This window comes from Artemia franciscana, chromosome 2, assembly GCF_032884065.1.
Source record: "Artemia franciscana chromosome 2, ASM3288406v1, whole genome shotgun sequence".
Taxonomy (NCBI): Eukaryota; Metazoa; Arthropoda; class Branchiopoda; order Anostraca; family Artemiidae; genus Artemia; species Artemia franciscana.
In genome coordinates, this window is record NC_088864.1 from 20,528,800 (window position 1) to 20,554,395 (window position 25,596).

Genomic DNA, 25,596 nt, shown 5'->3' on the forward strand with positions numbered 1-25,596 from the left:
TAAAATTTTATTAAATAAAAAAAAACAATTTTTTTTAAATGAATGTAAGGAGCTACAGTAAAACTTAAAAGGAACAGAAATTACTCCGTATAGTAAAGGGAATTTTCCTCCTCAACGCCTCGCACTTTACGCTAAAGTTTTGACTCTTCTCAACGTCTCTTAACTCTACTTTTTAAAACAGTAAAAACTATAGCGTAAAGAGCGAGACGTTGAAGAGGAAAGTCCCCTTTTATATACGGAGTAATTTCTGTTTGTTTTAATTTTAATGTTGCTCCTTACTTTCATTTAAAAAAACTTGTTTTTCTTTATTTAATTTCTGGACGTTTTTGAATTAATGCATGTTTTGATCTTGGCTCTCCGCACATAAATAATTAAAACGAAATTTGAATATTATTTTTTTGGCTTAATGGCTTTCTCATGGTTTTAATCAGAAGATTTTGAGACAAAGGAGCGAGGGAGGAGGCCTAGTTGCCTTCCAATTTTTTGATTACTTAAAAACGCAACTAGAACTTCTAATTTTTTACGATCGTTTTCATTAGTAAAAAATATACGTAACTTACGAATTAACTTACATAACGAACTTCTATATTCTTATGTTTTTATTGCATATATGAGGGGGTTCACCCCTCGTCGATACCTCGCCCTTTACACTAAAGCTTAAATTTCGTCCAAATGCCTTAAGAATGACCTCTGAATCACAAAGTCCGTAGAATAAATAGTTGAAACTACTAAAAATACTTTAACGTAAGAAGTGAGGTATTACGAGGAGCTGGACCCATCATATGCGTAATAATTTCTGTTCGTTTTAAGTTTTAATGCTGCTCCTTACTTTCAGTAGAAAAAACTTTTCATATTTATTTCTTCATTGTTTTTTCAAATAATGCTAGGAAATCCTGCGCCCCCTTCATTGAAATTCTCTCCCCATATGAGAAGTTCCTCCGTGGAAATATCCTCCCACGTAACCCCCACCTCAACTCCCCCCTAAACAAACAAAAAAATCTCCCTGAAAACGTCTGTACACTTCCCAGTAGCCATTACTATATGTAAACACAGGTCAAAGTTTGTAACATACAGCCCCTCCCACGGGGACTGCGGGGGAGTCAGTCATCCCCAAAGACATAGTTATTAGGTTTTTCGACTACGGTGAATAAAATGGCTATCTCAGAATTTTGATCCGGTGACTTTGGGGGAAAATGAGCGTGGGAGGGGGCCTAGGTGCTCTCCAATTTTTTTGGTCAGTTAAATAGGGCACTAAAACTTTTAGTTTCCGTTAGAATGAGCCCTCTCATGACATTCTAGGGCCACTGAGTCGATACGATCGTCCCTGGGAAAAAAAAATAAAAAAATAAATAAACACGCATCCGTGATCTGTCTTCTGGCAAAACATGCGAAATTCCACATTTTTTGTAGATAAGAGCTTGAAACTTCTACGATAGGGTTCTCTGATACGCTTAATCTGATGGTGTGATTTTTGTTAAGATTGTATTACTTTCAGGGGGTGTTTCTCCCTCTTTTCTAAAATGAGGCACATTTTCTAAGGCTCGTAACTTTTGATGGGTAAGACCAATCTTGATAAAACTTATATATTTAAAATAAGCATTAAAATGTAATTATTTTGATGTAACTATTGGCATCAAAAATACAGTTTTAGAGTTTCGGTTACTATTGACTTGGGTCACTCCTTACTACAGTTCGTTATCACGAACTGTTTGATTTTAAAAAATTTCCAGGGGCATTTCTATGGAAGGGATGGTCTTATAAACTTCGGAGGGGGACATTTAATTGGAAGTCGAAAGTTCTAGTGACCTTCTTAAAAGTCAAAATTAATCGGAGGACAGCAAGTCTCCTCCCCCAGGACTTCTCTCCCCTAAATACATCCGATCAATATTTTGATATAGCTATTTTGTTCAAAATAGTCCAAAGGTCCAATAACTACGCCTCTGGGATTGACAGAACCCATCACAGCCCCTACAGTAAGGGGTTATAACCTATGCAAGTTGCTATTTGTTAAGTATAAGGTTTTTATGGAGGGGGTAGTCGTAAAAACGTCGGAGGAGGCTGAATCGATTTGAAATCAAAATTTCAGTTCCCTTTTTAAGAAATTCCAGCTCTTTTCCCCCCAATATTTTCGACCAAAATTTTAAGACCGCTATTTTGTTCAAAATAGCCCGGTGAGGTCAAATAACTATAGTCCCGGGTTTGATACACCCCCCTCCTGCCCTCGGGGCATGGGCTATAAGTTATGCTAGCTGCTAATTGTTAACATATACGGTTTTATGGAAGGGGTTGTCGTATTAAATTTGGAGGGGGGCTCATTCGATCGGAAATCTAAAGCTCTAGTTCCTTTTTAAAAGTCCAAAGAGCTTAAAGGTCCCAAAATATACCTGGTTAAAATTCTGAGATAACCATTTTGTTTAATTTAGTTGGAAGGCCAAATAACTATCCTTCCGGCTCGACCCCCCTCCTCCAGCCCCCATTGCAAGGGCTTTAAGATATGAAAGTTTCTTATTGATAACATATAGAATTTTTATGGAAGGGGTAGTTGTATAAACTTTATTTGAAACAGTAAACTTTTAGTACCCTAGTTAAGAAAGATCAAAGGACACTCCCCTCCCCAAGCCGTTTTTCCCCAAATGCATCAGATCAAAATTTTGAGATAGCCGTTTTGTTCAAAATAGTTCAAAGAAACCAATAACTATACCCCCTTCAGTCTCCGGGCAAGGGTTAAAAGTTAAGCAATTTTCCATTTGTTAACGCGTAAGGATTTTTATAGGAAAGGAGAACATGTTTGATCCTGTGTTTCCAAAAAGGCTTAGGTTATTAAGGTCAAACTTTAAGGAAATGATGAGACGGATGCCGACACAACCAAAACACTGTTGCTGGTTGGGCTTGCTGGTTGTGAAAAGAGAATATCAGCAATATCTGAGGAACAACTGAGGGAAATAAGTTGAAATTTCAAGATATGTTGAAAAGATGTTGAAGAGAGAAATTTGAGACACAGTTTTAAAGTCTGTTGTAGGATGAACGATTACATTTGAATACGTGGTCACTTTTTGACCTCTCACATATCATTTATAGTTTGTTATCAAACTCGTCTGGTGCTACCAGTACTTTCTGGAAGAGGCAGTCTGGGAGTCTTGAGTTGTTTTTAGCTGTTTAACCGTTTTTAGACTGTACAATCATGCTTGCTCATCCTTTTCTTTGCTATCTACTTGTCCTTCAGTTCATTTCTTTTTGGTGTCAGTCAATATTCTAATTCCACCTCTTAAACGGTTTCCATGACCAGTTCTCAGTGTTCCGTCTGCCGATGGAATGGTCTAAGCAATTCTGGAGAGACCAAACTTGACTTTTAGCAGTTAGAATATTGGTATCTAGATCTAACGATTCTGAAGTAGATTCATAAGTTGATCCCCATATAAGAGTAGCCTACCGGTAGTTAAAGAAGGAAAGAAGGGCACTTCCGCGAAAATGTCATGAAAGGATACCTACCGGTAGATCTGACTAATGAAATCATTTTTAATGGAAAATTTTTTTCGTATGTGGATCACTAGAGAGCTTTACCACCTTGTAAGTAGATATGTGTTTACCCAGATTCAGATAAAGCCAATTTTTTTTTTTTTTTCATTTTTCTTAGTTATTACTGAATAGATTTGAAGCCTCCAACATTCAAAGTTTGCGTTTTGTGTGGCCAGTAGGGTTGAAAAGTAAGCATTTTGCTGCCAAACCTCTTACACAGGTTGACCAAACTGGGTGTAAGTAGCTGTCGGAGAGAGAAACAGGATTTCTATTATCTGTCTTTTTTTCGATTTCTTCTGTTGTTTGTAAAAGCAGACCACTGTTCACCCATCTACACGAATGGGCTGGTCTTAATGTGCTAAGAGAAGCGTTGCATATGATACATTGCACAAAGTGCACCCAAGGGAATTCAAAATATTGAACTACTAAGCTTTCTAATTGAGGGCTGAATACTTGCCTTTTAAGGTGTTTTTGTCAAACTAAAATGATAGCCATCACTTTAAGCGTCACAGCTGGATAGTTGAGAAGGGGAATGTTCGTCTGCAATAGCTATTTCTCTATTGGTACTTGAAAATAGTCTTTTAAGGTTGTCCCCTTAATACCAAATTCTTCCACAGCTTTTTGCATAGTGATTTGTGAAATATGACGGCTTTGGCTACCTTCTTAATGCATTCCATAATGGGGCAACTTGGCATTTTACGTCTATACCGTCTTGGCACAGCCGTGAATTTTTATTAAAGATTTTTCTTTAAGGAATAAAAAAAAACAGAGTTATCTCACGAGTTAAAGCTAAAGAAGCAAGTGGATAGCAAGAAATTGTGAATCATAAAAGTAATTGGCTTAAGATTGAATATTAACATTCCAAAGTTCTTTAAATTGACAAACATTTTTTATATATGAAACAACTACAGAAGAGAGAATAATAAGGAATTTTTTGCCCAAGACAGTGAACCAACAAAAACTATTTGAATATTTCGGCCCTATATCTAAGGGCCGTCTTCAGCAAAGAAAATAATAAACCATAAAACACTTACAATAAAAGTTTTCGGTTAAAATCCATTCTTTTTTTAAAATGGGCTTGGCATCATTACTTCTTAACGAAAAAATCAGCCAAAACTGTGTGATAAAAGCTAACATTTTACAAGCTAAAAAGGTTCATTCATTGAACTAACTGTATTTATTAAAAATTGGAACAATTTCTTATTGCGATTACATAAAAAAACTAGTTTTTCTAACTGAAAGTAAGGAGCGACATTAAAACTTAAAACGAACAGAAATTACTCCGTATATGAAATGGGTTGTCCTCTCCACAATCCTTCGCTCTTTACGCTAAAGTTTGACTCTTTACCACAATTCTGCTTTTTAAAACAATTAAAAGCTTTAGCGTAAAGAGCGAGGGATTGCGGAGGGGACAACCCATTTCATATGCGGAGTAATTTCTGTTCGTTTTAAGTTTTAGTTGTTTTAAAAAGCAGAATTGTGGTAAAAAGTCAAAGTTTAGCGTAAAGAGCGAAGGATTGCGGAGGGGACAACCCATTTTATATACGGAGTAATTTTTGTTCGTTTTAAGTTTTAATGTCGCTCCTTACTTTCAGTTAGAAAAACTATTTTTTTATGTAATTTCTGAACGTTTTTGAATTAATGCATGTTTGATTTTGGCTCTCCACACATAAATTATTAAAATGAAATTTACATTTTAATTCCTTTTTTGGCTAAATGGCTTTCTCTTAGTTCTGATCAGACGATTTTGAGAAATAAGGGATGGGGAAGGAGGCCGAGTTGCCCTCCAATTTTTCGGTTACACAAAAAAGTAACTATAAATTTTTATTTTTAACAAATTTTCTTATTAATAAAAAATATACGTAACTTAAGAATTAACTTACGTAACAAACTTTTATATTCTTAAATTTTTATTATGTATATGAGGGGGTTTGTAACCTCGTTAATACCTCGCTCTTTACACTAAATCGTAAGTTTTGTGCCGATTCTTTAAGAATGACCCCTGAATCAGAAAGGCCGTAGAATAAATACTTGAAATTACTAAAAATACTATAGCATACAGAGCGAGGTATCTATCTCCTCCTAAATACCTCGCTCTTTATGCTAAAGTATTTTTAGAACCCCTCATATGCGTAATAATCTCTGTTCGTTTTAAGTTTCAATGCTACTCCTTACTTTCAATTGAAAAAACTTTTCCGTGTTTATTTTTTCATTGTTTTTTTTTATAGTAATTTTAGAAAATCCTGCGCCCTTTTCATTGAATTTTTCTTCCTCCATGACATATTTCACCGAGGAAAGCTCCTCCCACATAGCCCCCTCCCCTCAACCCCACCCTCAAAACCAAAAAAATTCCCTGAAAACGACTGTACACTTCCCAATAAGCATTATTATATGTAAACACTGGTCGAAGTTTGTAACTTTCAGCCCCTCCCCCAGGGACTGTGGGGGAGTAGGTCATTCCCAAAGACATAGTTATTATGATTTTTGACTATGGAGAACAAAATGGCTGTCTCAAAATTTTGATCTGTTGACTTTGGAGAAAAAATGACCGTGGGAGGGGGCCTAGGTGCCCTCCAATTTTTTGTTCGCTTAAAAAGGGCAGTAGAACTTTTCATTTCCGTTAGAATGGGCCCTCTCGCAACTTTCTAGGACCACTTGGTCGATACGATGACTCCTGGAAAAAAAAAAAAACAAACAAACAAATAAACACGCACCCGTGGTTTGTCTTCTGGCAAAAAATACGAAATTCCACATTTTGTAGATAGGAGCTTGAAAATTTTGCTATAGGGTTCTCTGATACGCGGAATGCGATGGTGTAATTTTTGTTAAGATTCTTAGACTTTTAGGGGGTGTTTCCCCTATTTTTTTAAATAAGACAAATTTTCTCAGGCTCGTAACTTTTGCTGACAAAGACCAAATTTAATGAAACTTATATATTTAAAATCAACATGAAAATCCGATTCTTTTGATGTAGATTTTAGCATCAAAATTCCGTTATTTAGAGTTTCGTTTACTATTGAGCCGGCTCGCTCCTTACTACAGTTCGTTACCACAAACTGTTTGGTATTTGCCTTCTCTGCAGCTAATCTTGTAGTTCTTTCGGGATTGGGCTTGTTTTTATTCGTTCCTATTTTTGTTTTATTTTGAATTAGATTATTTCCTGTAACTAATTTTGTGTACATAGGGTTGAGTGTGTATTCACCCAAGTCTCTATTTAGGGATGTATTGCTATTTAAGTTTTGTTTGATTTGGATTGCCTCGCGGACTGTTTGTTTGATTCCTAGGTCATTGCTAATTAGCATTGTTTCGTAAAATAGAACATAATCAAACAGTTCGTGGTAACGAACTGTAGTAGGGAGCGACCCGGCTCAATAGTAAACGAAACTCTAAAAAAACGGAATTTCGATCCTAAAAGATACATCAAAAGAATCGGATTTTTATGGCACTTGGTATTAACCAAGTGACATAGAGCAATCGCAAATTCTGTCGGTCTTTCTGTCGGTCCCGGTTTTGCTACTTTAGGCACTTCCAGGTAAGCTAGGACGATGAAATTTGGCAAGCGTATCAGGGACCGGACCAGATTAAATTAGAAATAGTCTTTTTTCCGATTTGACCATCGGGGGGGGGGGGGGAATGGGGGCCGGTTAATTCGGAAAAAACAGAAAAAATGAAGTATTTTTAACTTATGAGCGGGTGATGGGATCTTAATGAAATTTGATATGTGGAATGATATTGTGTCTCAAAGGTCTTATTTTAAATTAAATAAAAAAAAAACTAGTTTTTTTAACTGAAAGTAAGGAGCGACATTAAAACTTAAAACGAACAGAAATTACTCCGTATTTGAAATGGGTTGTCCCCTCCGCAGTCCCTCGCTCTTTATGCTAAAGTTTTTAATTGTTTTAAAAAGTAGAATTGTGGCAAAGAGTCAAACTTTAGCGTAAAGAGCGAGGGATTGCGGAGGGGACAACCCATTTCATATAAGGAGTAATTTCTGTTCGTTTTAAGTTTTAATGTCGCTCCTTACTTTCAGTTAAAAAAACTAGTTTTTTTATTTAATTTCTGAACGTTTTTGAATTAATGCATGTTTGATTTTGGCTCTCCGCACATAAAATATTGAAATGAAATTAGTATATTAATTTTTTCTGGCTAAATGGCTTTCTCTTAGTTTTGATCAGACGATTTTGAGAAATAAGGGGTGGGGAAGGAGGCCTAGCTGCCCTCCAATTTTTCGGTTACTTCAAAAGCTACTAGAACTTTTAATTTTCAAAGAACGTTTTTATTAGTAAAAAATATACGTAACTTAAGAATTAACTTACGTAACAAACTTTTATATTCTTATATTTTTATTATGTGTACGAGGGGGTTTGTACCCTCGTTAATACCTCGCTCTTTACACTAAATCGTAAGTTTTGTCCCAATTCTTTAAGAATGACCCCTGAATCAAAAAGGCCGTAGAATAAATAGTTGAAATTACTAAAAATATTTTAGCATAAAGAGCGAAGTATTTATATCCTCCTAAATACCTCGCTCTTTATGCTAAAGTATTTTTAGAACCCCTCATATGCGTAATAATCTCTGTTCGTTTTAAGTTTCAATGCTATTCCTTACTTTCATTTGAAAAAACGTTTTCATGTTTATTATTTCATTGTTTTTTTATAGTAATGCTAGAAAATCCTGCGCCCTTTCCATTGAAATTCTTCCCCCATGACATATTCCTCAAAGGAAAGATCCTCCCACAAAGCCCTCTCCCATCAACCCCACCTCCCAAACCAAAAAATCCCCCTGAAAACGTCTGTACACTTCCCAATAACCATTACTATATGTAAACACTGGTCAAAGTTTGTAACTTGCAGCCCCTCCCCCAGCGATTGTGGGGGAGTAAGTCATTCCCAAAGACATAGTTATTATGGTTTTCGACTATGTGGAACAAAATGGCAATCTCAAAATTTTAATCTGTTGACTTTTGGAAAAAAATTAGCGTGGGAGGGGGCCTATTTGCCCTCCAATTTTTTTATCACTTAAAAAGGGCACTAGAACTTTTCATTTCCGTAAGAATGAGCCCTTTTGCGACACTCTAAGACCAATTGGTCAATACGATGACCCCTGGGGAAAATGAAAAAAAAAACAACAAACAAACAAATAAACACGCACGTGTGATTTGTCTTCTGGCAAAAAATATGAAATTCCACTTTTTTAGATAGGAACTTGAATTTTTTGCTATAGAGTTCTCTGATATGCCGAATGCGATAGTGTGATTTTCGTTAAGATTCTATGTCTTTTAGGAGATGTTTCCCCCTTTTTTCGAAAATAGGGCAAATTTTCTCAGGCTCGTAACTTTTGATTGGTAAAACTAAACTTGATGAAACTTGAGCAGGGTCGCTCCTTACTACAGTTCTTTACCACGAACTGTTTGAAAAGAAAATAATTCGGTATTTCGGGGCTTCTGACATTATTACTCCTTTGTGGAAGTTAGGCTCAAATTGGAAAAGGATTATATTTTTTCTCTGGGCCCCTTCCACCTCTTAGTTCGTTTATTTTCCTGTTAGTTTTCACCTGTTTTCGCTTTATAGTTGTGTTATCTCTTAGCAGTTCTTTCGTTTTTTGAGTTATAGTTGTGGTATATATGTTTTATCGCTCGTATAGTTGTGTTATTTTCAAATTATACTCCATAATAGAGAGGCTCCGAACACCCAACATTGTATATTAAGCTCTGAATTTGACGTTTTTTTCTAACGTGACCAGATTCGTCCTGCGCCCTTTTCATTGAATATTTTCTCCATGACATATTTCTCCAAGGAAAGATCCTCCCAAATAGCCCCCTCCCTCAACCCTACCCCCAAAACCAAAAAAATCCCCCTGAAAACGTCTGTACACTTCCCAATAACCATTATTATATGTAAACACTGGTTGAAGTTTGTAACTTGCAGCCCCTCCCCCAGGGACTGTGGGAGAGTAAGTCATCCCCAAATACATAGTTATTATGATTTTCGACTATGCTAAACAAAATGGCTATCTCAAAATTTTGATCCGTTGACTTTGGGAAAAAATGAGCGTGGGAGGGGGCCTAGATGCCCTCCAATTTTTTTGGTCACTTGAAAAGGGCACTAGAACTTTTCATTTCCGTTAGAATGAGCCCTCTTGCGACATTCTAGGACTACTTGGTCGATACGATGACCCCTGGGAAAAAAAACAAACAAAAAAACAAATAAACACGCACCCGTGATTTGTCTTCTGGCAAAAATGCAAAATTCCACATTTTTATAGATAGGAGCTTGAAACTTCTACAGTAGGGTTCTCTGACACGCTGAATCTGATGGTGAACACACTGAATCGTTAAGATCCAACGACTTTTAGGGGGTGTTTCCCCCTATTTTCCTAAATAAGGCAAATTTTCTCAGGCTCGTATCTTTTGATGGGTAAGACTAAACTTGATGAAACTTATATATTTAAAATCAGCATTAAAATGCGATTCTTTTGATGTAGCTATTTATATCAAAATTCAATTTTATAGAGTTTTGGTTACTATTGAGCCGGATCGCTCCTTACTACAGTTCGTTACCACGAACTGTATGAATGCTAGAAAATCCTGCGCCCTTTTCATTGAATTTTTCTTCCCCCATGACAGATTCCTCCAAGGAAAGATCCTCCAACATAGCCCTCTCCCCTCAGCCCCACACCCAAACAAAATAAAACCCCCCTGAAAACGTCTGTACACTTCCCAATAACCATTACTATATGTAAACACTGGTCAAAGTTTGTAACTTTCAACCCCTCCCCCAGGGATTGTGGGGGAGTAAGTCATCCCCAAAGACATAGTTATTATGGTTTTCGACTATGCTGAACAAAATGGCTATCCCAAAATTTTGATTTGTTGACTTTGGGAAACAAATGAGCGTGGGAGGGGGCCTAGATGCCCTCCAATTTTTCTGGTCACTTAAAAAGGGCACTAGAACTTTTCATTTCCGTTAGAATGAGCCCTCTTGCGACATTCTAGGACCACTTGGTCGATACGATGACCCCTGGGGAAAAGAAAAAAAAACAAACAAATAAACACGCACCCGTGATTTGTCTTCTGGCAAAAAATACAAAATTCCACATTTTTGTAGATAGGAGCTTGAAACTTCTACAGTATGGTTCTCTGATACGCTGAATCTGATGGTGTCATTTCCGTTAAGATTCTACGACTTTTAGGGGGTGTTTCCCCCTATTTTCTTAAATAAGGCAAATTTTCTCAGGCTCGTAACTTTTGATGGGTAAAACTAAGCTTAATGAAACTTATATATTTAAAATCAGCACTAAAATGCGATTCTTTTGATGTAGCTATTGATATCAAAATTCAATTTTTTAGAGTTTTGGTTACTATTGAGCCGGGTCGCTCCTTACTACAGTTCGTTACCACGAACTGTTTGATTCCGACCGGATCTGATGACATTGGGGAGAGTTGGAGGGGGAAACCTAAAATCTTGGAAAACACTTAGAGTGGAGGGATCGGGATGAAACTTGATGGGAAAAATAACCACAAGTCCCAGATACATGATTGACATTATCGGAACAAATCCGCTCTCTTTGGGGTAGTTGGGGGGGGGGGGGGGTTAATTCTGAAAAATTAGAAAAAATGAGGTATTTTTAACTTACGAACGGGTGATCGGATCTCAATGAATTAGAAATGTTTAGAAGGATTTCGTGTCTTAGAGCTCTTATCTGAAATCCCGACCGGATCTGGTGACATTGGGGGGGGAGGAAGTTGGGAGGGGAAACCTAAAACTTGGAAAACACTTAGAGTGGAGGGATCGGGATGAAACTTGGTGGGAAAAATAAGCACAAGTCCTAGATACATGATTGACATAACCTCTCTTTGGGGTAGTTGGGGGAGGGGTTATTTCTGAATAATTAGAAAAAATGATGTAATTTTAACTTACGAACGGGTGATCAGATCTCAATAAAATTTGATATTTAGAAGGATATCGTGTCTCAAAGCTCTTATTTTAAATCCTGACCCGATCTGGTGACATTGGTGGAAGTTTGGGGTGGGGAACCTAAAATCATGGAAAACGCTTAGATTGGAGGGATCGGGATGAAACTTGGTGGGAAAAATAAGCAAAGTCTTACATACGTGATTTACATAATTGGAACGGATCCGCTCTATTGAGGGGGGGAGGGGGTTAATTCTGAAAAATAAGAAAAAAGGACGTATTTTTAACTTACGAAGGAGTGATCGGATCTGCATGAAACTTCATATTTAGAAGGACCTCGTAACTCAGATATCTTATTTTAAATCTCAACCGGATCAAGCGTAACTGGGGCACTTGGAGGGACCAGAAATCTTAGAAAATACTTAAAGCGGTGAGATCAGGATGAAATTGAATGGGAAGAATAGAAACATGTCTAAGATACGTGACTGACATAACCGGACCAGATCTGCTCTCTTTGGTGGAATTGGGAGGGGGGTAATTTTGAAAATTGAGGTGTTTGTAACTTACGAAAGGGTGACCAGATCTTAATGAAATTTGATATTTAGAAGGATCTTGTGCTTTAAAATTCTAATTCTAAATTCCGACCAGATCCTGTGACATTGGGGGGAGTTGGATGGGGAAACCGGAATTCTTGGAAAACGTGAAATTTGGGGTATTTTTATCTTGCGTATAGATGATCGAATCTTAATGAAATATGATTTTTAGAAGGAATTCATGTCTCAGAGCTCTTATTTCAAATCCCGACCAGATCTTTTGAAATTGGGGGGGGGTGGAGGGGGAAATCTTGGAAAAACACTTGGAGTGGAGGAATCGGGATGAAGCTTGGTTTATAGAATAAACAAATGTCCTTGATACGTGATTGACAGAATCGTACTGGATTCACCCTCTTTGGGGGAGTTGGAGGGAGGGGTTCAGTGATTTGGTGAGTTTGGTGCTTCTGGACGTGCTAGGACGATGAAAATTGGTAGGCGTGTCAGGGAGCTGCGCAATTTGACTTGATAAAGTCATTTTCCCAGATTCGACCATCTGGGGGGCTAAAGGGAGAGGAAAAGTTAGAAAAAATTAGGTATTTATAACTTACGAGTGGGATATCGAATCTTAATTAATTTTGATATTTAGAAGGACATCGTGACTCAGAGCTCTTATTTTAAATCCTGACCGGCATTAAGCCACTTATTTTCGTTTTTAAATTAATCTATTGATTCATAGAATTTTGTTAGAGCTCACACCATATGATCTCTTGGCTATTAGCTCTTCTCGCCTCGTCACAAGTGCCATATCAGCTCTTTGCTCTTGTTATGATGATTTTAAATGAATAAGTTTCATTAAATTTAGTCTTTGTCATCAAAAGCTACGAGCCTGAGAAAATTTGCCTGATTTTGGAATATAGGGGGAACACCCCCTAAAAGTCATAGGATCTTAACGAAAATCACACCATCGCATTCAGCGTATCAGAGAACCCTTCAGAAGAAATTTCAAGGTCCAATCTACAAAAATGTGGAATTTCGTATTTTTTGCCAGAAGACAGTGTTTATTTGTTTTTTTTTTTTTTTTTTTTTCCCCAGGGGTCATCATTGTTGGTTTTTTCCCCAGGGGTCATCATACCGACCAAGTGGTCCTAGAGTGTTGCAGAAGGGCTCATTCTAACAGAAATGAAAAGTTTTAGTGCCCTTTTTAAGTGACCAAAAAATTGGAGGGCACCTAGGCCCCCTCCCACGCTCATTTTTTCCCAAAGTCAAAGGATCAAAATTTTGAGATAGCCATTTTGTTCCGCATAGTCAAAAACCACAATAACTATGTCTTTGGGGATGACTTACTCCCCCAAAGTCCCTGGGGGAGAGGCAGCAATTTATAAACTTTGACCAATGTTTACATACAGTAATGGGTATTGGGAAGTGTACCGACGCTTTCAGGGGAATTTTTTTGGTTTGGGTGTGGGGTTGAGGGGAGGGGGATATGTGGGAGGATCTTTCCTTAGTGGAATATTCCATAGGGGAACAGAAATTCAATGAAAAGGGTGCAGGATTTTCTAGCATTACTATTAAAAAAAAAACAATGAAAATATAAACATGAAAAAGTTTTTTCAATTGAAAGTAAGGAGTAGCATTAAAACTTAAAACTAACAGAGATTATTACACATATGAGGGGTTCTAAAAATACTTTAGCATAAAGAGCGAGGTATTCAGGAGGAGATAAATACTTCGCTCTTTATGCTAAAGTATTTTTAGTAATTTCAACTATTTATTCTACGGCCTTTCTGATTCAGGGATCATTCTTAAAGAATTGGGACAAAACTTAAAATTTAGTGCGAAGAGCGAGGTATTAACGAGGGGACAAATCCCCTCATATATATATACTTAAAAATATAAAAATATAAAAGTTTGTTACGTAAGCTAATTCTTAAGTTACGTATATTTTTTACTAATAAAAAAGTTCGTTGAAAATTAAAAGTTCTAGTTGCCTTTTTAAGTAACCGAAAATTTGGAGGGCAACTAGGCCTCCTTACCCAACCCTTATTTCTCAAAATCGTCTGATCAAAACTAAGAGAAAGCCATTTAGCCAAAAAAAGAATTAATATGAAAATTTCATTTTAATAATTTATGCAGGCCTTCTGTGAGCCAAAATCAAACATTCATTAATTCAAAAAATTTCAGAAATTAAATAAAAAAACTAGTTTTTTGAACTGAAAGTAACGAGCGACATTAAAACTTAAAACGAAAAGAAATTCCTCCGTATATGAAATGGGTTGTCCTCTCCGCAATCCCTCGCTCTTCACGCTAAAGTTTGACTTCGCCACAATTCTACTTTTTAAAACAATTAAAGACTTAAGCGTAAAGAGCGAGGGATTGCGGAGGGGACAACCCATATCATATACGGAGTAATTTCTGCTCGTTTTAAGTTTTTTGTCGCTCCTTTCTTTCGGTTAAAAAAGCCAGTTTTTTTTATTTAATGGTTCTAAAAGCAATCATATTTTTGAAAATCCAAACCATTATGTTCTATTTGACGAAACAATTCTAATTAGCAATGACCAAGAATCAAACAAACAGCCCGCGAGGCAATCGAAATCAAACGAAACTTAAATATTAATACATCCCTAAATAGAGACTTGGGTGAATACACACTCAACCCTATTTACACAAAATTAATTACAGAAAATAATCTAATTCAAAATAAAACAAAAATAGGAACGAATAAAAACAAGCCCAATCCCAAAAGAACTACAAGATTAGCTGCAGAGAAGGCAAATATCGCAATAAGAAATTATTCCAATTTTTAATAAATACAGTTAGTTCAATGAATGAACCTTTTAGCTTGTAAAATGTTAGCTATTTATCACTTAGTCTTGGCTGAACTTTTCGTTAAGAAGTAATGATGCCAAGGCTTTATTTTTAAAAAAAAGAATGGATTTTTAACCGAGAACTTTTATTGTAAGTGTTTTATTGTTTATTATTTTCTTTGCTGAAGACGGCTCTTAGATATAGGGCCGAAATATTCAAATAGGTTTTGCTGGTTCACTGTCTTGGGAAAAAAAAAGTCCTCATTATTCTCTCTTCTGTAGTTGTATTATGGAAAGGCAGTGTGGTCTTCGTCATTATTTATATATGATGATAAAGAAGAGAATATTTGTTTATGGGAAACTTTCAAATTGCATAGGAAATTGAAGGAAAATTCCAAGAAGTATTATAGCTTTATTTTGTATCATCTGGAGAGGTTTTAAGCTCTCGAAAATTAGGCAAAATAATATGGTTAGTCATCTTTGAAAGTAAAAATGTATGTTTTCGACCAAAAAGTTGGCTACTCCGGACATTTCAGTAAAGTTTCCGAAGTTACCCCTTAAAATATCCCCGAAATAGCCCCGCTGTCACTGTAAGCGGTTGAACATGCGTCCTGGACAAACCAGAACAGATGGCAGCGTTTTCCTTTTCAAACAGTTTTTGGTAACGAACTGTAAGTAAGGAGCAGCCCGGCTCAATAGTAATCGTAACCCTAAAAAACATAATTTTTATACCAATAGACAAATCAAAAGAATAAGACTGTTATTTTGATTTTAAATATACAAGTTTCATCAAGTTTAGTCTTAGTGATCTAAAGCTATGAGCCTGAAAAAAATTCGGAAAAAAAATCAAAGAAAGAGAAAATATCCCATAAAATTCATAGAAAGTTAAAGAAAATCACACCATCAGATTCAGTGTGTCAAAGAACCCTGTTGTAGAAGTTTCAAGCTTCTATCTGCAAAAATGTGGAATTTTATTTATTGCCAGAAGAAAGATCACGGATGGGTCGCAGAAAAAAGCTGGATTTCTATTATCTGTCTTTTTTGCAGATTTCCCAGCATTAAAAAAAATATCAAAAATTGATTTTTTTAAAACTGAAAATAAAGAAGAACATAAAAACTTAAAACAAACATAAATTATTTCGTATATTCAAACTTTATGGTAAAGAGCGAGGTATTGACTAGGGGACGCATCTCCTGATATACGTAATAAAAATATACGAATATAGAAGATTGTTACTAAGTTAATTCGTAAGTTTAATTCGCATATTTGTTACTAATAAAAACATTCCAAAAATAAAATTAAAAGTTCTAGTGCCTTTTTTACGTAACCAACAAAATTGGAGGGCAACTAGGTCCCTTTTCTGCCCCTTTTTCCCAAAATCGCCCAATCTGAATTTTGAGAAAGCTATTTAGTCAAAGAAAAGTAAAACTCATGAGTAAATTTTGTTTTAATTATTCATGTATGGTGAGCAAAATCAAAACTTGCATCAATTCAAAAATGTTCAGAAATTATATAAAAAACATGTTTTTTTTAACTGACAGTAAGGAGCAACAATAAAACTTAAAGCAAACAGAAATTATTCCGTATATGAAAGGAGCAGTTACCTCATCAACACCTCGCTCTTTACGCTAAAGTTCGATTCTTTCTCACAACTCCATTTTTTGAAACAATAAAAAACTTTAGCGTGAAAAGCGAGGTGTTGAGGAGAGGACAACCCATTCATATACAGAATAATTTTTGTTCCTTTTAAGTATTAATGTCGCTCCTTACTTTCAGTTAGAAAAAAAATTGATTTTTATTTAATCCAAAAACAGAAATAGCTCTAGGAACACCTAACTTGAAGCTACTAAGTTTGAATGTTATTGAAACTCCCGGTGAGCTGCTATAGAATTTACATGAGGATCGAAAAATCACGGGACTTACCTTCAAAATTACTTTTATTCCAGTTTTTTCAAAACGATTAAACTCTTGGCTTTTTTAATGCACTTCCCTAAGATATTGCTAGAAAACACTATTTCATTATTTTTTTATGGAATTTTGTAGACGGCAATTAGCAGGAATTAGCTTTTCCAGATCAATCCCTTGTCTGGGATAACCCCGGTCTCCCCTACTTTTAAGAATGCTATGCCTCTATAGCCCCAGGGTAGGGGCTGTAAATTCTGCAATTCACCTGCTGTTTACATGCAGGATTTTATCATTAGTTTTGGGCGTATCCGAAAAGGTAATTAAGGTGAGACCTTGGCTCATCTTAATAGGCATATTAAACTGAATCAAAACGCCCTATGTTCATCCATTTTATCAAAAAAGAGAACCTGGAATATTTTAAGAACAGCCGAGGGTATTGAGTTGAAACCTTCAGAATATGTTTGGGGGGCTGTTGAAATTGGTTTGAAGGGCCACCAGATCCCTCCCATGCTTTTTTAAGATGAGGGGCATAATGATGAGGGGAAATGCTGAGGGGCATATTAAACTAAATGTAAAGATACTATGTACATCCTGTTTTTCAAAAGGTGCTTTTGCAGTGTCACAAGAAAATCTGAGGATATTAAGTTTAAACTTTCAGAGTATGTTGAGGAAGATGTTATAAAGTGGTCTAAGGGTAAGTAGTCTCCCTGCCGTTCCTTTTTTAGCTGCCATCACTCGGAGGATATGTGATCAAAATTTTAGAACAGCTATCTTGATCAAAATAGTCGAAAAAGTCAAATAACTTTAATTTCAAGGATTGCTTAACCCCCAAAGCCCCTGAGGTAAGTGTTGTAAGTTGTATAACTCGACGATTTTTTATATACAAGGTTGGTTATTGGGAAAAGACGGCTTGCATAATTATGAATCACCAAAAGAGCACATAATATTAAGGAAAAACTGTCAGAAAATGTTGAGGGGGATGTCAAACAAAATCAAAGTGCACTCTAAGCATTAGGGTTTTTGAAACGATACAGCAGCAATATGTAAGGAGCGGCTGAGGGTGTTAAGTTGAAGTTTAAAGGCATGTTGGGAGGCATGTATAAAGGGAATGAAGGGCAGGTGCCCCTCCCTCCTCTTGTCCTTTTAGATTCTCTCCTTAACATTGATAGGTATCTTAAAAAGTCATTTTATTCGAAATAGTCAAAACATCTAATAGCTAAGCCTCTGGGGAGGTCCTGCTTCTGCAGCCCCGGGCATAAGAAATATAATTGATGCAGTTTGTCCTTTTTTTAAATACAGACTTTATCATTAGGAAAGGGGGGATGTTGGAGATGCTCCCTAAAAGTGTAAGGGTATTGAAACGAAACTTTGGGAAATGTTGAGGGGTATGTCGAGCTAAATCAAAAGAAACAATATGTATCCAAGTTATCAAAAAGGCCTATCTGCAATATCTTAGGAAGAGTTAAGGGTATTAGCTATAAGCTTTCAGGGCCCCTTCTACTACCCAGAGGCGCCATTTGGACCAAATCTTGGGGTGGGCATGACCTCCATCTTGCCCCCCCCCGACTCACTTTGTGTCGCGTAATCATCTAGGAAATGGGCATTTGACAGAACTCGAGAATTTTACTATGCATCTTACCTACTTTCAAAGTTTACAATGATTAATAGCAAATAGCGTAATTACCCCAAGGGTCGTCAAGTAATTACGCTCTTTGGTTAATAGGCGTGCAGTAATTTCAAATCAATTGGACAGAATGGATTATGTTGGACATAATGGATTATTATGGCCGGCAAAGGGCCCTGTGTGGTGGAAGCTTGGGCCCCCTGGAAAATCTGGGGTGGGCATTTGTATTATGTAGTATTTGTATAATTCTTTGTTGTATTTTCTATAATTTTGTAACTAAACTATTAGATTTTCATCATATTTTAGTATATTTCGTTATGATTAACCTAACTTAAATTATTGATTGTGTACTAGCTAACAAGGTAGTACCAGATGTTTTTCAAATAATAGTAAAGAGACATATTAAACTTAAGGCCAATAGAAACAAATTCTTATGATAGTTGAAACTCAAAAAGACCAGAAATAACTATTAAAGAATTAATGAAACCCCAAACAAACAGAAATTAAATAAGCGATAATAGCAAACTAACATAAAACAGATACTAATATAAATGAGTAAATAAATCTTAAAACGAGTAAAACTTAAAATGAGTCTTCATATCAAAAATAAAACGAACAAAATCACTACAAATAAGAATTCAGCTTCCGCCCCCTTCCTTAACCGTAAAAGTCTAAGGCCTACTGTGTCATTTGCATTTTATTGAAAACGAACTCTATTATAAATATTTTCTGTTGTACTTTCAACACTGAAAAAAAAATAAAATAAAATTACATTTGAATAAAATCTTGAAATGTTGAACTTCCATCAATTAATATCTACATATATCAAATATTAAGTTTATTTCCAAGGACTGTTCAAGACACATATAGTCAAACAGTTCGTGGTAACGGACTGTAGTAAGGAGCGACCCGGCTCAATAGTAGCTGAAACTCTAAAAATATAATTTTGATATCAATAGTTACATCAAAAGGATCGCATTTTAATGCTGATTTTTAATATATAATTTTAATCAAGTTTGGTCTTACCTATCAAAAGTTACGAGCCTGAGAAAATTTGCCTTATTTTAGAAAATAGGGGAAAACAACTGCTAAAAGTCATATAATCTTAACGAAAATCACACCATAAGATTCAGCGTATCAGAGAACCCTATTGTAGAAGTTTCAAGCTCCTATCTACAAAAATGTGTAATTCTGTATTTTTGGCCAGAAGGCAGATCACGGATGCGTGTTTATTTGTTGTTTTTTTTTTTCCAGGGGTGATCGTATCGAACCAGTGGTCCTAGAATCTTGTGAGAGGGCTCATTCTAACGGAAATGAAAAGTCATAGTGCCCTTTTTAAGTGACCAAAAAAATTGGAGGGCACCTAGGCCCCCTCCCACGCTAATTATTTTCCCAAAGTCACCAGATCAAAATTCTGAGATAGCCAATTTATTCAACGTAGTCAAAAAACCTTATAACAATGTCTTTGGGGACGACTTTCTCCCCCACAGTCCCCGTGGGAGGGGCCACAAGTTACAAACTTTGACCAGTGCTTACATATAGTAATGGTTATTTGGAAGTGTACAGACGTTTTCAGGGGGGTTTTTAGGTTGGGGGAGGAGTTGAGAAGAGGGGGATATGTTGGGGGAACTTTCCTGGGAGGAATTTTTCATGGGGGAAGAAAATTTTCATGAAGGGAGCGCAGAATTATCTAGCATTATTTAAAAAAATACAATGAAAAAATAAATATGAAAAAGTTTTTTCAACTGAAAGTAAGGAGAAGCATTAAAATTTAAAACGAACAAAAATTATTACGCATATGATGAGCTCACCTCCTCCTAATACCTCGCTCTTTTTAAACCTAAAGTATTTTTAGTAATTTCAACTATTTATTCTACGGCTTTTGTGATTCAGGGGTCATTCTTAAGAAATTGGAACAAAATTTAAGCTTTAGTGTAAAGAGCGAGGTTCTGAAGAGGGGGTGAACCCCTTTGTATACGTAACAAAAACATGAGAATACAGAAGTTCGCTACGTAAGCTAATTTGTAAGTTACGTATATCTCTTACTAATAAAAACATTCGTAAAAAAATTAAAAGTTCTTGCCGCCTTTTTAAATAACCAAAAATCGGAGGGCAACTAGGCCTCCTCCCCGGCTCCTTTTTTTCTCAAAATCATTCGATCAAAACTATAAGAAAGCCATTTAGCAAAAAAAAATAAATATGCAAATTTCGTTTTAATTATTCATCTGAGTAGAGCCAAAATCAAAACATGCATTGATTCAAAAACGTTCAGAAATTAAATAAAAAAACAAGTTTTTTTAACTGAAAGTAAGGAGCGACATTAAAACTCAAAACGAACAGAAATTACTTTGTATATGAAAGGAGATGCTTCCTCATCAACGCCCCGCTCTTTACGCGAAAGTTTTTTACTGTTTTAAAAAGTAGAGTTAAGAGAAAGAGTCAAACTTTAGCGTAAAGAGCGGGGCGTTGATGAGAAAGCATCTCCTTTCATATACGAAGTAATTCCTGTTCGTTTTAAGTTTTAATGTCGCTCCTTACTTTCCGTTAAAAAAAACTTGTTTTTTATTTATTCTAAATAAAACCCAATTATTGCTATTATTATTACTTCTGTAAATATAGGAGGTCCCTTATTACATGTCATCAAGACATCTATAAAACGAAGTAGCTTGCTCTCAAGAAAAATTGATGGGAGGTGGATAGTAAGTGTTCTAGTTATGTGTTTTCTGGGTCTGTACCCAATCTGACTCATTTGGGGTATGGGTGCCTAAATTCTTGTAACTGAGATATCTACTAGAAGAGGGTGCCGGATCTCGATTAAAAATTGTGGGCAACAAAAGCTCGCGTCCTAATTCTCTTTTTTGAGTTTGAACTCAATGCCACCTCTTAAAACAAATGGGGACGTGGACCTAAATTACTGGTGTCAAATGTGCGCTCAAAGGAGACCTTTCATCATGTCTTCCAGAAGATATTATCAGAGAATAAGATTAAATTTGGTTCATAGGGAACAAGATAGGCCTCTTTTGCTGTAGAGTCGGGCAGCAACTTGGTAATTCCAATTACTAAGAAAATTGAAAGCATTTCAAACTAGGGATGTGGATTGTTAATTTCGGTGGCAAAAAAGCAATAGGGTTATTTTGATGGTACCATATTACCCAGTCAACAATACCGGTCGTAGTGAGATTATTATCTGGCGTCTTTGGCTCCAAAAAGGACAAACTGCTACTCCAATTTTAGATCTTGGAGAATGTCGACCCGGGAACTAAAAACCCAATTTTACTCGAAGTGAGAACTTTTATCATATTTAAATCGAATCTGATCCAAGACAATGCTCTAGAGTTACCTTAGTAAAGAATATTTTGCCTTCTTCTCCCTGTTTCACATAGAAGAGTTTGTCATAGGAACTTCACTCGTATGAGTTTCACTCAATTGAAAACTAACAGCTCTACTACCTTTTAAAAAGTCAAAAGGGATTAGTGGGAAGACAGCGCTATTCCCGTCCCCCTATTTGCTACCCAACTACCTAAGTGACGCCCAATGATAATATTATTATGATATAGGATCTAAATTTTTGTATAGCCATTTTGTTCAAAAATGTCAAAAAATTTGATAAATATACCTACAAAGATGACATAACCCTACCGCAAGAGAAGGTCCACAAATTATGCAAATTCTCAACTGTTTAAAGGTAGTAGTTGCAGTGTAGCAGAAAAGGAGGGGGAGGTATATCTTATCTTGGGTGTTTTATTAGCTCAAAATGTTTTAGGATCGGTTTAAGGCCAAGAGAACCACGACTTTATTGGGTGTGGAGGGTTTTAGTGGGCTAAAGTCTATTTGTTCATAATCAGTTTGAACTTAAAGCCGTAAGTTATTTTAGGAGAGGAACCTAGCCAACCGAAAAAATTGCTTGGTGGAAAAGTATCCCCCCAGCCGGAAAAATGGTGAAAGAACTTCAGATAATCCTTGGTCTATCGTCCTAAGGATATACTAAATATATATCAGAGGCAGCTCTATAGCTTTGCCTATAGTAAAGAACCATAGGGCTTCAAGGCTTTTTTTCCCAGAAGCAGTTCATACGAAAGAGATGACCGTACAAACTTTGAAGGGGCTTATTCAATTCGAAATTGAAATTTCTTGCGCCCTTTTAAGAGTCGAAAGCGATCAGAGAGCAGCTGACACACCTCCCCACGCCCTGTTTTCCTTAAATACATACGATCAAAATGCTGTGATAACCATTTTGTTCAAATAGTACTAAGGTCAAATAAGTATGCCTTTAGGGTTGACAAACCCCTCCCCCAAGCTCGAAGACAAGTGTTGTAAGCTTTGCAAGTTGCCCATTGGTAATACCTAGGATTTTTATGGAAGAGTGGTCTTATGAGCTTTGGGAGGAGGCTAATTTGATTGGAAACCAAAGTTCTAGCTCCTTTTTAAGAGTTAAAAATGGTCGGAGGGCAACCAGACCCCACCCTCACACCCTTTTCCCCCCAAATGGATCCGTATAAAAATATTGATAGAGCCATTTTGTTTCAAATAGTCCATGGACAATATAAATGTGCCTCTGTAGTTGACATACCCCCTTGCCACCTGGGTAAGGGCTGAAATTTGTGCTTATTGCCCAGTGTTAACAGAGAAGGTTTTAATGGAAGGCTTTCACTTTCTTGGCTTAAAGCTCTTGCTCAGCAGGGTCACCAGCCTAGAGGGAACTAGCTGACAACACCGTCAGTCTTCTCTAATTAGCAAAGTTAACGGCCAAGGATGGGGCCTCATTTGGGTTAATGTTGCGATTGAGCAGGCGTTGGTTTACCACATCAGCCCATCTAGTGTGTGGCCTTCCTCAAGGGCGTTTCCAGCCATTTTCCGAGGGAATAAAGTCAGAGGTGATCCTTGCGGGAGAACTTAGAGGGAGACGGAGTAGGTGGCTGCACCACCTTAGAGAGTGGGCTTCTGCCTGAGTAGAGAAGTTCACCAGCTTGAAGGTCTCCAGGATCTCAGAATTATAAATCTTGTCATACCATTTGAAGCCTTTGACTCGGCACAGGTGTCTAGCCTGAACAGAATCGACCCTTCTTAGCTGTGTATGGGTTATCAGCCATGTCTTAAATGAATACAGCATGATGCTTGAGACTGTGGCGTTGTAAAGTCGGGCTTTGGTATGGAGGCTAATTTGCAGTTTGTGGAAGACTGCTATCAGGAGTTGTCCGACACAGTGCTTGCCTTGGCTGATCTGGCTGAGATTTCGGTGTCAAGTGTGTCACTTGAGAATATAATTGATCCGAGATATGTGAACTCCCTTACCACATCGACAGCTTGGCCGTTAATCTCAACAGTTGAGAGTGGTGCGGATGCGGTCTTTTCTATGGACATAATCTTAGTTTTCTTCCAGTTGATTTGCAGCCCAGCTCTAGAGGCTGTGGAGGAGAGTGTCTTGAGTGCAGTCTGAAGTTGGTCGAGATTGTCACTAAGGAGAGCTACATCGTCCACGCAGGCAACATCGGACAGAGTCCTCCCGGAATAACTGATGCCAAGAGGGTGGTTATGGTGCGTCTCGTTCAGGATGTGGTCGATGACGCAGTTAAACAGCTCAGGTGCAGCAGCGCGTCCTTACCGTACTCTATTTTGTATGGGGAAGGAAGAAGAAAGCTTCTCGTTAACCAGGACGGCGCTTTCGGTGTTGCTGTAAATTTCTTTAAATAGGCAGACTTTCTTTGTGGGTAGGCCCGCAGCTTTACTGTGGTCGTATAAACTTTGGAGGGGACTCATCCAATTCTAAATTGAAAATTCTAGTATACCTTTTAAGAGTCAAAAGAGATCAGAGAGTGAATAGCCTCCCCCCCCCCACGTGCATCCGGTCAAAATTTTAGATTGTAATTTTGTTCAAAATATTCCAAAGTTCAAATTACTAAACCTTCGGGGTTTACAGCTCCCCCTAAGGTGCAAGGACTATAAGTTATGCAATTTGCTCATTGTTAACATATAAGGTCTTTTATCAAGAAAAGAGGGCATGTCTCATCCTGGATCTCCAAAAAGCCTCAGAGTATCACAGTGAAACTTTAAAGAAAGGTTAAGAGGGATGCCAAACACAATCAAAAAACACTTGAATTGGGGGGCAACCAGGCAATCAGCCCCCTCCTTTCCTTGCCCTTTTTATGTGACCTTTCTCCTAAAAAATGCTCGAAATTTCATGACTACCGTTTTGTTCGAAATAGTCAAACTAGTCAAAAGGTGTAATAGCTAAGTTTCCAGAGATGCCATAGCCCCACGCGATCCCTGGGCAAGGATTGTAAACTATACGATTTATAAATTGTTTACAAGCAGAACTTATCATTAAGAAAAAAATAAAATTTGATTCTGAGTACATCCGAAAAGGTCAAAAATTTTAAGGCGAAACTTTGGAGAAAGTTGAGACGTATCTTGATCAAGAATCAAAAGGCACTATGTACATCCAATAAATCAAAAAGTGATCATAGAAAACTTAAAGATAGCAGGTACTAATAAAGATGAATAAATAAATCTTAAAAAGAGTAAAAATCAAATTGAATGTTCAATTCAGACTTAAAACGAATAAAAACTACTAGAAACAGGAGTTTTGCTACAGCCCTAAAGTTTCTAAGAATCATTACCGTTATATATTAAATGTTCAGTTTATTTTCATTTAGTTTTTTCTCGTCTTAAGATTTACTTATTCATCTATATTAGTACCTGCCATCTCTACGTTTTCTTTGGTTGTTTATTTCAATTTCTATTCGTTTTGGACTTTATTTATTCTTTAATATTAATTTTTGGTCGTTTTGAGTTTGAATCATTATAGAAATTTATTTCTGCTAGTTTAATACGGTTATTTACTTTTCTTTGAAAAAATTCTTTATCGGAAAGGCTTTTACTATTAATTTAAATAAACATGTTCTAATGTTAAAGTAGTAGGTCCTGGACCAAGGGAATCCGAATCTGAAAATAATTTGTGTTTCGAGCCCCATTAGAGACTAACATTTTCTCTGATAGGCAACCCTACAACTTTTATTTTTTTCGACCATAAACCTCAACACATAAGAAAAAATTAAACAGAAAAAACTAAATCCCCCCAAAATAAGCCTAAAAAGTGGAAAGACATATTCTTTTAATTGCAGTACAGGATTCCCAAATATAGTCTAAAAATAGTCAAAATCTCTATTTTCCTCTTAGCTTGACATTTTCAGGAGTCCTAGCCTGGGATATAACGGCCAAACGGTTTATTGGTTGGTGGAAGGGCGGTAAGGGATTTGAAAATGGGCTGGACAGACTTGTTGTTTCTTATCAGCTTAATACT

At 36.6% G+C, this 25,596-nt stretch overlaps 1 protein-coding gene across 1 annotated transcript in view; it reads right to left on the minus strand.

Moving 5' to 3' along the window:
• Nucleotides 1-25,596, minus strand: part of LOC136038547 (uncharacterized) — an 87,691-nt gene that overhangs the window by 41,256 nt on the left and 20,839 nt on the right. The gene's annotated exons all lie outside the window — the stretch shown is intronic.